Genomic DNA, 16260 nt, shown 5'->3' with positions numbered 1-16260 from the left:
CAGAGAAAACCATGCGGTGACAAGGAGAATATGCAAACTCTCTACAGTCAGATCCTGAGGTCAGGATTGAAACTGGATCACTGGAGCTGCGTAACACAACCACTAACTCCATGTCATTGTGGCACCTAATCTGTCATATTTATGAAATTATACTACATAATCACAGTGAAGACCTGCAGAAATGTAACTGATAACCTTTTGATCAATAGCATATGTTTGAAGAATTCAGAAAGTGCTTTCGATAAGTGAAACATTTTCCTCTGACATATTTTTTCAGCATCACTTTCCCAAATTACGCCAAATTCAAGTCCCTCGCTTTCTTCAAAAACACTTTACGAACTTTATTCCTTCTACCATAGCATCTTAGAAGCAAACTGTTACATAATACTCTTTTCAAATGTTGCCATGAGTTATGTACATTAAGATCTGCTTAATCTCCAAAACAATTTTATGTCTCTGGTGAAGGTTAGTGATCGCTCCATTAACACTTAATTGCACAATAATTCACAATTAAAGTACGCACAGAATAATCACTGCGGCCCAAACCCCACATCCACCAATATTGAAACATTCAATATTGTCTACCCCTTTTGATATCTTTAATTTCCGATACGCTTCCATTAGTCCGCTGCTCTCGAAACTTCCTATCTTCCAGGAATATTTCAATGATTCTATTCCAGCTTTCTATTACAAGGCCCAGTCATCATTTAATGGGATATTGCAAAGCTAAGTGAATCTTGAGAGGTGACCAATAAACACATATTAAATTGCCATTTCTATATTCAACATGACATCCTCTTGAAAGTAAAAAAATGGGCAACTTACTATGTGCATTCAAAGGTTTTGCATATTTAACATTCACAATGCTGCACTTCTGTGAAGTTGACAATTATGTTGCTTACTGCATTCAGTTGACAATTCCTTTCAACGGTTGCAGCAGTAACCATTTTAAAGGCTTTTTTGCCACCTTTTCAGGTACAACTTCAAATAATTACACTCAGTATTTTGTTGGCGTACTACTGCATCTTGTGAATCTGCCTATTTTTAGCAAAGCCAAATTGCTGGACATATTTTAATTTAGTGAAGACATTTCCTGGTAGAAAAAACACCTTGCAACTAGAAGTAGGGAATGTGATGTATTCATGCTGTATAATGGTTATTGCAACCGAATGATGGCACCTCATTTGGCATACAGTATTGCTACATTTTGTTATGTATGTGTAATTGGATTTGTTGTTCCAGAACTCAATACACGATGTGACTGATTATCAGGGATGATATAATCTAAAATTGCACCCTGGTTTCTTTATTTATTTATCACAGTCTAAAATGCAGGTTGTCCACATACTGAGGTTTAAACCAATTGTGCACATTTGTTCTGGACAGACATCTATCAGACACCCTTGCACCAGCAGGTAACCGTGAGAGACAATGTGGCAAAAGTACATGCAAGTAGCATTGTTATTAAGCTGCACTGTCCCACAAATTGACCAATCCCACACTGTAACCAAGTCTTGCACATAGTAAGGACTCAAGCCCTCAGTCTGTGTAGGAAAATAATTGCAGATGCTGGTACAAATCGAAGGTATCACAAAAGGCTGGAGTAACTCAGCGGGTCAGGCAGCATCTCAGGAGAGAAAGAATGGGTGAAAGAAAACGTCACCCATTCCTTCTCTCCGGAGATGCTGCCTGACCCGCTGAGTTACTCCAACATTTTGTGATACAAGCCCTCAGTCTGAGCTTTATTAATTTACCTCATCAGGAGCATCAATGAAATGTGACAATTGGCCTCAGTGCCTCTGGATTAGTGAGGGAAGAAACCTGTCACCAATAGCACTGCTGAGAAAAGGGTCTTGCTGCAACGGCCCACATTTATTTGAAAGGGGAGGTGAAAGAATTGATTGAGCTTGGATTTATCCCTCCCTTTGCAATGGAAGATACTGCCAATATGCAGTAAAAGCTTCCACAATGTCAGTGACAAACAGTGGGGCTATTAATGTAGTTAAAGCCATACCCAAGCAAATAAAGAAATAAGAGTCAACTTGGAAAGAAAGTTTGCTCGCCATGGCTGAAACTGGATATGTGTTTTAGAATGGAGATTATATTTGTAAAGAACACCACATTCAATTTTGCTGCATAAATCTAATAAGATCTAATAAAAAGCAATTATTTACACTTGTGGGGATTAAAAATCTGTTGCGCCCCAAGTGCTGTGCAGAGACCTTTCAAACCAATGTCAAACTATGTGACCAAGAGTCATTAGTGTCCATGAGAGTAGATGAGTGGAGTCTGCCTCAGAACAAAATAGGGAGCCTGTTCAAATGTTCTCAAGACCCAGAATAGTCTAAATTAATGGTACCCAGAAGAGTTATTAGGATATCTCTGAAAGGAAATCAAACCACTCCAGTTATCTCCTACTTTTTTAAGAGCCCTTTGGAAGATTCATAGCAAAACCATTGTGCCAATCTGAATTTCAATCTGAAAGTCTTAATCTTCACCACAAAAAAATGTTTTATGTATTAAGTAATTTTTGACAACCAAGATCAATAAAATTAGTTACAACACAATTCATCACAATGCTTTTTCAAGGGAAGTAATTTACCATGACAACTGAATGAGAGTTTATTTCAATTTGGCATTGCATTCAGCGCAGACATCATGAGCCAAAGGGCTGTTCCTATGCTGCACTGTTCCTATGTCCTGTGTCCTAAATCATGAACTAAAAAGAATTCACTGGTGTTAAATTAGCTTTAAAATAACTAAATGCATTGTTTAGAGTAACCATATCCATTTGTTCTATATTACTAACAGTTAAATTTTGCTTGCAGGTAAACAATTTTTACAAGTAAAAAGCATTCTTCAAATTACAAGCTTTTAGCATCCTTGCCGGGCATATATCCATTTAAAATTCAGATGCCAATCATTAAGCAATTTAGTTGTTGCTTATGATATAGAAATGTAAAATAATAAAGGATCGTGCTTAAGTAGTAATGCATGTTTTCACCAATTTACAACATTATCTGCTGCAAAGTGGTGCAAATGTAGAACAAGTGTAATAAAGCATTTGCAGATACACAAAAAAAGTATAATGCATGTACGTGACCTGTTTCAAAGCTTAAAGGTAAAGATTCATTATGAGTTTTTAGTTTCACTACCTAAATATTCTATTTTGATTCAAAAGTAAATTTTACTTGAGTTCTTTTGAAGAAGGGTAAGAATATGTTTTTATTAAACAAAAGTATTTTCTCCTAATTAATAACTTTGTCAAAAGGCGATGCTTCTAAAATTCCAGTTAAGCAGCCGTGTTAGCCACAGTCATGTATGCATGTTTAGTTAACAACAAAGTCGATTATTATTTACTTTAAAGTATCACAACAATGCGGATTGAAACTAAAAACAAATATATCTCTTTCTAAAGACAAGGCTAAAAATTGGCACTGATGTATCTGACCGAGACCGCCAATAGTTGAAAAGCAACAGCCTGGCCGTGACCAGCTTGCTGGTACAGTAATGACACAGATCATTTCACCATCAATGTTCACTACTTTGATTTCTACCAATAAAAGAGACTGTTTTTGACTCCAAAGAAGGCAAGTGTATCTTCAGTATCAAAAATCATCGTTTCGTTGTGAATTCAGTGGTGCTATCTACTATTCCGACTGCCATGTCTTCAGTTGATGGAGAGAGTGGGCGATGTTGGCAGATGGTCTAATTGCAGGAATTCTCATAGATATATTTTAAACTTTATTGTGTAGGCATTCCAGCAATCTATGATCAGTGCACACTGTTTAAATTGTACTTTCTCCTGGTGCCTTGGCAATGTAGCATCGCTACTATTAATTAATAAATAATTAACTTCATTTCCATGTCATTTATATCCTCACAGTCATATCAATTCCACTCTCTTCACATGAGTATAACTGGACATCAATTTCACATGTTTGAGGAATAATTAATACATTTAATAGTCTATAAATTTAAAATAATTGTGTTTTTTCTTCATATTAGTCATTACGCTTTGTAAAAGAGTAAGAAACCAACCTTTAATTTTGTCAACCTATTATAACTTGGTTCTAATACATTCAGAGGAACAAAGTGTTAAAATTTTGGACCTACTTCAATGAACCATCCTTAAAATGGTAAGATTTTGACAAAGTTCCAGAGTTCCTTAATGCTGGATCTCCATACAGCTGCTCGTGTGCTTTATCAACAGTCTGTACAAAATTATGGAACCTCTTAGGAAAATGAATACAATTGAAATTCATTCTAGTTTAAAATTTTAATTGATGCAGCAAAGATGCTCACTGTTTACATTGCATTTTAAGGCCAATTGGCAATCACAGATAATGACAACCACATTAATATGTTATTGCTCTCTATTCAAATTACATATTTTAAAAAGGCTGTAGTACTTTACCATAAACTGATTATTGCAAAGCCTTGGGTAATACAGTGTTTACAAATACTTATGTTCAAACTTACAAAGTGTTAAATTTGATTTGAATCACAATTTTAAATATATTTAATTGTGATAATAGAATTTTTATTAAAACCCTTAAGAAGATTCAGTTCACCATTGAAACAAATTTGAGCAACACCTCAATCAAATATAAAATGAAACCATCTTTGTTCTACCTTCACTATAGATTTTTCCACGCTGCGTTTCGATGAATAAATGTGAATTTACAACCGCTGCAGGAACTCACAGTACAAAATAAATTGTTTTAATGAAAAGTAATAGATTAGTGGATATTTACTGCACCTAACTTTCTGATACATTCGGGAAACCCAAATAAATTAATCAGTCAGTCACAGCGTTATGATGACCTCAATAAATACGCACCTTATCATTTGACAACTGCTATTGGATATCAGAAAACAACCATTTCACGAATTGTGATCAAATAGCACTTTAAATGGAATGCTCTTATAAAGTTATTTAAGATTGTTAGTTTTCAAAGAATGTGCTGTTGCCAGGCAGATGTCATGCATCATTAACCCCTTCTCTCAGTCCAAATTGAGCAATGATTTATTTTCACAACTGCATCTAAACATTGTCCGTACGGTGCACAAAAAGGATATTTTAGTGCCAAAATATATAGGAAATAATTCACCATCCACCAATTAAACTTTTGAAAAAGCTACTTCAGATATTTATGAATCAAGAATAAAATTATACCAGCACTATCAACATTTCGAAATAGCTTAACACCTATTCATAATGTAATTGCTCGTGAACAAAGGCCAATCATGCTATCCCATTATATAAAGATCCTCTGGGGAATTTGGTTTGCTTTTGGGAAGTATATTGAACTGTAGGTACAAAACCATATATCTTGATCTTACTTTATGTGTAATTAGGTCTGTCAGCACTCTGCTAATGTACTATACTTAAAAATCATTAATTCTCCAATACCTAATGCCAACTTTATTCATTATGAGCCAATTACATTTTTCTGCTATGGACTGCTTGTCCAGCAATTTTGTGAATTTATGTACAGGTATGAATCTACTGTAATGCTGACTATTTGCCATTTCTGGCAAATAGCTGTTAATGTGCACCCAGTAATGTAATCTATATTCAAAATGTGCATGTTAAATATTAATATATTGATATTCTTATAATCATTATTAAACTATGTCAAATGAAAAAGATCTAATATGTAATAATTAAATGTGAGCATTTTCCTAAATTGCACATTGCTCCTACTATCGCTCATACAAGTAACCAACCATACCCAAAATAATACTAGAATATAGTCAATACTTTTTACGATTAAAACTAAAAAATAATAATGCTCTATAATTTATTTCCTCACAACAAATGGTTAGCATTAATGCAGGCTGAGAGGAAGCATCTCCGATAAAGCAAAAAAATGTCCAAATCTCAACCAATGTACAATCTATAGGATTTAAATGTTGCATCTCCTCCCCTTGATTGCTAAACTTCTATCCAGATAGCTTTCTTTAGTTGAGAAATACTCGAGCTATTTTCATCACCCTAAAAGAGGACGTAGTTGGACCACACAGATGCCATTTCCAAATATCACATTATGTTGCGTTTCAAACCAACAGCCAAAGCAGTGCAAAGCAAATGTCTCAACTACCGCAAGAAAGAAGGCACTGGTATGGATGGATGTTCACACTCCAACCCTCCCTGAAAACAGGGGCATTCTTTTTTTATTGTCATTCCATTTTATAGAAGTGAAATAACTTTTGAAAGAGCACTATTGAATATTTTTCAGACATTTGCATGAAAGATTATTAGGCACACCTAAATACAGCAATGTTTAACAAGCACCCTTTTAAAAGAATCAGTCAGCTTTGTAAATTACCATACCTGTTCTATAAATCAAACTATTTTAACTAACTGGGAATCAATTAGAATGACACAATGTAGCAAGTAGACACAGAGACAACTGGAGCAATGACTCTAAATAGGAAATCATTTTATTTTATTTTAAATGTTTACACTCTCTGTAACATCACATTCAGCAAACTGTATATACTTAAATAAATTACAGTTCGATATATTTTCATGGGTTTGGTTTAAATATATAGAATTGAGATTTATTGAGATGTGCTGTCTCTGCAATTATTTCATCTAAATATTTAGGAAAATCTATGTCTGCAGATATCAATATTGATACTTAGATCTGTATATTTCTTTATTCCACTGTATGTTTTTTTTACCGAAGCTTTAAACTTAAATGATGACAGTATCCTTCACTATAAAATGAAATGTACTGACTTTTAAAGTTTCCCCAAAGTTCTATTACATCTAGAAGTGAACCAAATCTCAGTGTTGCAAGCTACAATGAATACCTATTACATCCGAGGATTAAAATGTTGGTTGTAGTCCTGTCTAATTTATGCAATATATCCTACTGTATTTTGTTTCAGTTCAAGTACTGTATATTCTTAATTCAACCATACTTTGGCAAAAGGTAACAAACGTCCACTTCTACTGCACTGTCTCACACAAATCTACCATCGACTCTTGGACTCAAAGCCCCTAACTGCAAACTGGGGGGAAATTCCACCGTGTGTGTAACAACCACTATTTCCAGAACAGAGTCGAGTGGTTAATTGTCAAATGTATCGAAATGGAACAATGAAATTCTTCAAATACTGCATATAGAAATCTAGATACACATTTGATTGTATGTGCGTGTGAGTCCATATATATGACAAACAAAAATGTTTTAATTAATAATTATCTTTTGTGGCTCAAGAGTGGACCACAAAGATATATCATTTAGGTGCTAAGTGCCTCACGGTTGGGTCCAAATGGGGGGGGGGAAACTTAACGCGCTTTTGGATAGTGGACGGTGCGAAGTGACTGTTTTTGGGAGGGGAGGGGGGACAGGGTCACATTGTTGTCTCCTGCATCATTTAGTTTAGCTATTGTGCAGTTGCATGTGCGTTGCAAGGGGCGAGCCCCACTGCCTGGGCTCACGGTTGAAAGCTTTCAGAGAAGCGGGACAACCCTGGACAACGGCCCCGGCATTTGTTTGATCTGCAAATGCTTCGTCGTTTCTGGGTTGTCAAGGTCCGCTTCTTGCTCGCCTGTTTACTTTTACTGCGATTTTCTCAGACATTTGGTAATCCAAGATGAAGCGGGCAGGGGGCTGAATTTCACATTGTGTGTGTGTGTGTCCCTCTTTCGCTCAACATTAAACAGACCATTCACCCTGAATGCCACCCCATCCCACCCAACTCAGGAGACGCCCAAAGTAAACAAACAACAACAACAACAACCCGAGGTTGAGGGAGTGTCGCGAACGGGAGATGAGGTTACATTTTCTATTAAAAAATCACAATTAATGAGGCGTTTAATTCGCATTTAACCAAAGGCGGTACCTTGCTCCTACCGGTGTTGTCCTCGTTTTTTTTTTTAAACTCCGCGGGCAAACACAAACAACTCATTGTCCGTCCGGACAGTCGCCAAAAACCCCCGCGTCTCGGCGAAGTCCAGCACACAACTTTCCCAGTCAGAAACTCTCGCCGCGCCGCCCTCCCATGAAAGAAGGGAGCGGGAATAAAAACTTTAAATGCTGTTTTTTTAAATCTTTTTAAAACAAAATCCCGCATTTAAGACAATGCAGGTATTGAGACACGTTTAATAGTGGTGGTGGGGGGGGGTTAAGAGAGATAAACTGAGGCAATGAATGTCTTCTTGTTGTTAGTTGTGAGGCGCTCCTTGCCCCGACGCTAAGTAGCTTGAGGCGTCCTGAGGCGGCCTCTCCAGTCTGACAGCCCCGTGGAAGGGAAGGGAAGGGAAGGGAAGGGAAGGGGGTGTGTGACGGTGACTTGCAGAGGATCTGTCTTTAACCACCGGCGTAACCATCAGCGCTCAGCCCTTGCACCGTTCAGGCTATCTGCCACAATCTCTCCTCAGCAATAATAACAGCAACAACAAAGTTTGAGACCAACATTAGAAGTTAGCTACAAAGTAACGTGGGGGGAGACAAGGAATGACAAGAGAGTATAAGACAATAACTGCAGATGCTGGTACAAATCGAAGGTATTTATTCACAAAATGCTGGAGTAACTCAGCAGGTCAGGCAGCATCTCGGGAGAGAAGGAATGGTGACGTTTCGGGTCGAGACCCTTCTTCAGACAGGGATAGACACAGAGAGATAGGATTCCCCGGCGAGTCACTGTAGGCAATGGGGTTGGTAGACTGGGGAGAAGGAAGCGCGAACCCCTTTCCCAGCAACTACCCTCTCTCTCCCCCCGGCTGTCTTCACAAGGAGATTCAGATGTCGGTCAGTGTCCCTGCTCCACCCCACCCCACACATCTCACCCCATGGCATGCACCAGCCAGCGGCTCGCACCCCAGCCAGGTCGTTGTCCCGACCGACGGTGGTGAATGGGCGAGTGGGGGCTTTCTTGTCAAGAGAACAATCCGGTATTGTGGCCGGGACTGCGTGTGAGAGGGTGGACTGACGCTCACCCCTCGCTGCCGCGATGATTGCAGACTTCCAAACCCGAGTCACATTTCCCAGCCGGCTACAACAACATTAGGCCGTCCGATACACCACAACACCACAGTTACAACTCTCCAGCAAGACAGCACTACTTTCTTAAAACATAGCAGCAAGTTAAAACCGCCCGCGCCTGCCTTGGTGCGGGCTTCTTACTTTCATTAGTACTGGAGCTTCAGCGGCCAAAACTTTGGAAGAAAGTGGCGATGAAGTCTACTCGGGTCGCACTAAAGTCTGAAAGCACTAGCCATTGCAGATAACTTGATACAACCCCCCTAACCCCCTTGCATCAAATAACTTGGTAACCCTCCCCCCCCCCCCCCCCAAAAAAACACAATAAATATCTGACACACGACAAAAAAAACCTGAATGCAATGCAGTATGTAACGCTCAAACTCTGACTGGAGAGGATCGTAGAGTCGTTATTGCCACATAATTTTAATGACCTTCATTATAATTCGATGCTATCGTCCCCAGCCAAACTCGCACGGGTCTTTTTTGAAAGTAGAAGATGAGGAGAGGGGGGGGGGGGGAAGAAAGTGACAAGTTTCAGGAGTTCCCCCCTCCTCTTCCCTTCCCACGCGGTTCTCACTGTGTTCCTCTTCCCCCTACAGGAATGGTGTGATCCTGGAGAAGGGGATTCTTCGATCCGTAGCCTGTCAGGTCTCCGGGCGGACTGCCGATGATCATTCTCCTGCTTCTCAGCAACTCCTGGCAAACTGACCGCACTCGCCAATAACCCCCCTTCGCCAAAACCAGCCAACGCTTTCAACTGAGACACAAAACCGCCCTCAACCCCGGCCAGCCTATTTCTTTTCTTTTTTTTAAAAGTCACCCCCCCCCTTTTTTATTTTTGCGCGTATCTAATGCAAATTGTTTATGTCCGAGTTGAAACTCACTTTGACAAACAACAACAACATTTTTGTTTTTAAACCAGAAAAAAAAGAAACATCCCAAACTGCACGTGGGGGCTTGGAGGAAATCAAAGTCAAAAGCCAGGCAGAAATAGTTAATGTAAAAGCGAGCAAGGAGAAAGAGAGGAGGAGGAGGAGGAGGAGGGGGGGGGGGGTGGAAGAGAGAGGAGAAAATAAAGGGGGAATCAAATTGAAAAAACTTACCAGTTGATACAGCTTTAGGTTGTTGAGTGACCAGAAGATAATTTGACCCTACAACACACATGCGATTGTGTACGAGTAAGCATGCAACAAGCACACAATAAATAACAATATATTACTCCGCTCGGGCACTATGTTGTGGAGCAGCCAGAGACACACAAATCTCCCTGGTGATACTAAGCAGCCGGATTGAACTCATACATGATGGGATCCCTTCTCTCTACAGCCGCCGCGCGTTACCCCACTCTTCATTATTGACTATTCTAGAGAACTTAATGAGTCTTGGGGAGGTGGGGGGGTGGTGGAGGTGGAAGGGTGGGGGGGGGGGAGGTTGGTGGGTAGGAGAGAGAGAGAGAGAGAGAGAGAAAGAGAGAGAGAGAGAATACAAATCGCGGAATTGGATGTTGTTATTTTTTGCTGCGAGCTGCCCCCTGACGTCATATCCACCTGCTGTGTAAACAACATGTAGCAGAGCTTTAAGGGAATGGGGGGGGGGGGGGGGACTGACTGAGCCCAGGCATAGCTGCAAAGGTGGGCTCCACACCAACAATTAAAGAGAAACCCCTATAAACATTCCCCACCCCCTCCCCTCCCCCTGTGTCATTCTGTGCCCATTCAAAGTGATTGTGTCTGTGCTTTTTTTTTCAAATAAAAAAGTGAAACTGTGTGTGCTTGCATGTGTTTCTTTTAACAGGCGAGCCGGGCTAAGGAAGCGGCTCCGAAAGGCGGCTGCACTTGCGTTGCGTTGCTGCTCGGCTCAGCTCGGCTCGGTACACACACTCTGGCCAATGAAGGCGGCTGGGTTCGGGAGGTGAAAGTTCAGGCGGAGGACAACCCTGTCAGGAAGTGGAAAGTGTCAATCTTTAGACTGCCAAACCTACTCTTATCTACTTCACTGACTCTCTTTCTCTCTCTCTCTCTATATATATATATATATATGTGTGTGTATTTAAAAAAAAACAAGGGCGCGCTGGAAATGTGTCGAGCCTTATTTTCCTCTCTCTATCATTTTCTAACTGCAATGGTTTATTTAGTATTTTTAACCCCCACCCCCCCCCCCCTCAAAAAAAAGGGAAAAGAAATAACAAAAGTTGAATTGGAAGGGGGTAAAGTTTATAACTTGTAATACATGTCAGCGTTTTAATGGTTTGTTGTTGTGCACACCCAGTTGTGTCATTTCGGCGGTTTGATGAATGGGGGAAGATGCTCCTTGATGTGATTGTCCGAGTGTAATCAGCTCTGAACTCCCACCATCGTGGAGTATGACACCAGCCTTCAAACCCTTTAATCGCCTTTTAAGACCTGTCTTTTGAAACATCCTTACTCTGCGTATTAGGAGAATTGATATATAACTCTCCCGAAACAATCGAGCACACGAAACTGCGGCAATTCTTTTTCCTTGATAGCCTTATAATAAAAACATTAATTACGGACCCGATGGGGCGATTTTTTTCCTTTCTTGAAAAATGCTTGCGAACCGGTTCAGTGGTCCAATTAACACTTCTAGAACGTAACATTAATCTGCAATTTAACTGAAAATCTTTTTGAAACCTTGCGTGTCCTTGATCAAGGAACTGAAATACAGAGATATAAATTTATTTATAAATGACGCTTAATTTATTACGGGGAGGGAGGGAGAGGGGGGGGGCTTGTCCATTTGTGACCGTGCTAAAGAGTGGCGGATTTCTTTCAAGTCCCTGTACAACTGAGAGATGGATTTGTGCAAATGGAGTGCTTGGACGCCATCCCCTGGTTAAAAGTGCATCGGGAAAATGCCAGGGAAAAAATAATATATAAAGCCGCTATTATTTTGTATGCGATCCGATGCAGAATTAAAAGTTACAATGATAGACACGTCCATTTGTCGTGCTTGAAGGCAGCCCGGTTACACATTGAAGAAAAATAATCAAAAAAAACCTTGAGTCCGCATCTTGTCACATTTATTGTCACGTTTGGGGGTTCAATGCAAATATTCAATAAACACTATTACTAAAATTAAGTTTACCGGTCACAACCCCGTTTTAAACCAACTCGTGTCTTTTTTTTCCAGAGTATTGAAATGGGATTTCTACCCAACTCGGGAGGTCTCGCACCAACTTCTTGCAGTTTAAAAAAAAAAAATCTTTTTCGCATCAAATTAATTGAAATCGGTTCTTGTCAAAAGATGGAAGGCGAAAAATATTTTTTGGGGGGGGAAATGTTCAACCCCTCGAACGAATAGGTAAGGTGGAAAGGAATAGAGTTCGTTCCGTTTGCACTTTCCTGACTCCTTCGCGAAGACGCTTTACAATTCCGTTGTAACTGGCTCATCGTCACAGCTTACCTGAAGGAGTGCACAAGCAGTTCTGTGCGAATTACCACGGAAGTTTCGGGCAAGTGCGTGGACATTTAGTTTAGCGATATTGGGCTTAGCCGGCTTGCTGTGTGTGTGTGTGTGTGTGTGTGTGTGTTTTGTGTGTGTGTGAATGCAAAGCTGCGAAAGCAAAATGAAGAGATAGTTATACACATAAGGGATAACAATAAACTCATCTGGAATGTAACCTTATTTTAGTAAACTTGATTGCTATTTGTGATTGTCATTTACGATTTCACAATACTTCGTGTGCGCTTCTTCGCATTGTTCGAAAAGGTCAATTTCCTACTTAATAATCGCACTTCCCATCGTTATATAATTACATTTTTCCTACTCACACTCGGCCAACACCGAACTAAATCCTGAAATGTTGAATTTTCAATGTGAAATAAAATTGGAAACAATACAGGTTTTGTTTTGCATCACCGAGTTTAACTGAAGATTAAACACCTTGTGGGTAACTTGGCAATTATTATTAACATGCGCTCATTCAAAACCACTGCCCTCTCGTTTGAGAATCTTTTTAGAAACTGTGAAAACTTAAAATTACACAGTTAAATGGGGTTTTTCCGCATATTCTAATCCAATCGTTCAGGTCTCCGTGGTACTTACGGTTGCAAAGTAATTGGATCTTATTTCAGCCGGGGATATTATAAAGATTTTATGAAAAGATTTATTAATTTAGTCAGCGTGCTGCCCTTTCGCTATCTGCCACATCTGGACTATTCAAGAGAAGTGCGCACCTCTGCGAGCGTACACTTCTCCAATAGTATTGTACTCCGGGTCTCCGCGTTTGTTAGTGCAAGCATCAGGGTTTTAACAAAAAATAGTGTTTAAAGTGCTGGAATTTCACTAATGCATCAGAGGGAGCATATAAACAATTGTGAAGATGCATCGGCAATGTGTCAGAAATTGGCGTGAGTTTTTATTTTGGGGGGGATCGTGCGCGTAAATGTTCAACTCAACATAGAGGCGCTCAGCCGTGTTGGTATCAGGGGTGTGAGAATATTCGGTGCATGAGTTATCCTGATATCGTGTGTTATCTTCGCACGCCTGGGTTCTCCGCGGTTATGTTCTATCTATACTGGCTATCATTAACACAGCCATTTATTTGCGTGTGGGCCTGTATTGTAACTCAGTGCTGGGATGGGCTTTCTTTCACAAGTGTTGCCGGTGGGCAGACAATGCGCAGTGTCCGCTCCATAATCCTGATGTGCAGATTATTAACATTATTAGCTCGCCACGTTCAGTTCCTGCTTAGAACAAAGACGGTTGGTTCAGCAGTGGGATTGGAATATTTATTCGAAATATTCCCTGTTCAGCCGATAGACGTGATTTTGCTCTTTGCATGATGTAGCTGCGATCATGCAGGGAATTCATGGAGAGGTGGTCGGAGAATAAAGTTTCCTATTACATTTCCTCCTGGCTCTCCCACTGGATTTTCAGACAACATGTCCACTTCAAAAAAAAACATTAAAAAAAAATCTCACATCGATTTTAATTATATTCTACATTTGCCCTGTTCACACTGTGGACTCTGAAGGGTTCTGTTACTTCATTTGTTCACCTGTCACAGGGTCCTGGATTAGTCAGATTGTTTGTTACCTGCATTTCTCACCAATGAATGACACATTGTGCTTTACCATCAACAAACACAAGACATGCTTTGACTTCTTTCAGCTGAGTTTGCCCAAAACTTGTGCATATTTAGACATAGTGCCATGCTGTACAAATAAAAAAAATACCTAACTACCCATATAGCTGTCCATTTTGTATGGATTGTTTAGCATTCTACCCAGATGATAGCACGATATGTGACCATTGATGTTTACAGGTTAGGTATAAATTGTAAAACTAGTGGATCCTTAGAGAGAAGATAGACACAAAACGCTGGAGTAACTCAGCCAGACAGGCAGCATCTCTGGAGAGACAGAATGGGTGACGTTTCGGGTCGATACCCTTCTTCAGACTGGTTAGGGATAAGGGAATAGGTCTGGCCCTTATCATGACAAGTTTTCATTTCTACCTTTATAATTTTACTGCACTTTTTAATGTTACCTTTTTGATATTTATCCATAATCACACTACACAATATATGTTAAAAGTGATTCCAGACTTTCTTGATAAACTCACATTCAGATGCTATTTTCTGGAGTTATAAGTAATTGAACAGTTCTTGTTTTACTTTTAGTTCCTTTGATTCCACCAATCCTTAAGAGATATAAACACTTAGCAAATAACGCACAAGTTTTTCTCAACTGTCTGAAAATAAACACATAAATGTTAAATAAAACCTTGCACCACGAACATAAAATATTTATACCAATGAAGTCTAGGGCCAATAATTTTGAGGAAACTAACACAATACTTTCTCTGAATAGCGATAGCATCAAAGTGGCATTAGTTTCATTTGCAATTTTATCAAATATTTAAAGATTAAAAAAATAACTTTCAACAATATCATTGAGACTAACAATAAATACTGAATGACAATGGTACCGAATGAAATGCTGAAAATCATAATATAGCCAGAGTCTCACTTAAGTATTTTCAGTTAATGGATTTGCTAGTTGTTTCTATTGTTCCCTTGCTGTTATATTCACCATTTTTCTAGATTACATTATACATACCCTGCTTTGATTTTATTTTAGATTTTTTTTGCATTTGCTATTAATTCGATTTTCCTATATTTTGGTTGTGTTATCCTCGTTAGCCTCTCAGTTACCATCCTTAGTTTGATTTCCTATTTGTTCCTTTAATCTGTTGCTTTATCATCAATCAGCCAGCTTCACAGCTTGAAGTATTCTTTAGTCTTGCAGCAGTGAATGTGTTCCTATTGATCACACAGTCAACCCCAAACAAAATACTACATGCAAATCTATCTCATCATTCTACCTACAAAGAGAATAATGGCGCTTAGGGACACAGCTACTGTATTTTTTTTCCCCAATTGCCAGTACAGCCCAGCAAGACAAATCAAGACCTCAGTTGGAGCCTGTAGTTAGTTGTAATAGATGCAATAAGCCATCCCCACGTTCCTGTGGGCTAACTACACAGGCATTTATATATATAATTTAGCTAGGCTGAACTCTATCATGCCTCTGCTTACATCTGGAGGATAAAGAAAGAAGATTGATTTATCAGATAAAAGACTCCAAGGATTGTGAGTTTTTTTGCAGATCTGATGCATTCCTTAACGGGACACTGTTTGACATATTTTCTTAGTCAAGGGTATTTGTGACAAATAAAACACATGGATAATTGAATGTCCCAGTGCTCATTAAAAAAACTTTTACTTCCACCTTAGAAGCTTGTCGCAATAGAAGATTAAAAAAAGATTTATCCCAGATTGTAACCAAAGCATTTTGATTTTTTTTTTATTAAGTGAGGGCATCAGAGGTAGAGGCAAGTAAAAGTATCATGGTTTCCTTGATCTCATTGTTATCCTTGAATCAGAAGTAAAATGAGGCGTTCCCTGGTGTGATATGTATTCATCGGGCAATTTATATAATGAATGACCAGATATCAATTACTATCCATTAGGAAAAGAAAATGTCTTAAATTTGTACAGTGCAGCCTTTTATTCAACCAATATGTGTGGTATTAGAATAGAATTGAGCCTCAACTTTCTCCTCAACATCACACAGGAGAGAGAGTTGGTATTTTCCACAATATTATGCAAACAAAAGAAACATCCAAGCAGTTGAATAAATATCTGTATTTCATTCTTTCATTGCAGTGGGTGTGATTCAGGTACTTAATGTTATGTAACAGCACTCTGACATGGCTGACTCAAATGTTT

At 39.2% G+C, this 16260-nt stretch overlaps 1 protein-coding gene across 2 annotated transcripts in view; it reads right to left on the bottom strand.

Annotated features, from left to right (window-relative positions):
* The window catches only part of foxp1b (forkhead box P1b), a 495107-nt gene extending 484774 nt beyond the window's left edge, over nt 1-10333 (bottom strand). For both annotated transcript variants that reach the window (XM_078414505.1, XM_078414510.1), the window contains exon 1: nt 10109-10333. The gene's annotated coding sequence lies outside the window, so the exon portion shown is untranslated. The remainder of the gene's footprint in view (nt 1-10108) is intronic.
* Between the last annotated feature and the right edge of the window lie 5927 nt (nt 10334-16260).

This window comes from Rhinoraja longicauda, chromosome 17 (assembly GCF_053455715.1).
Source record: "Rhinoraja longicauda isolate Sanriku21f chromosome 17, sRhiLon1.1, whole genome shotgun sequence".
NCBI lineage: Eukaryota > Metazoa > Chordata > Chondrichthyes > Rajiformes > Arhynchobatidae > Rhinoraja > Rhinoraja longicauda.
This window is presented reverse-complemented; position numbering and strand designations above follow the sequence as displayed.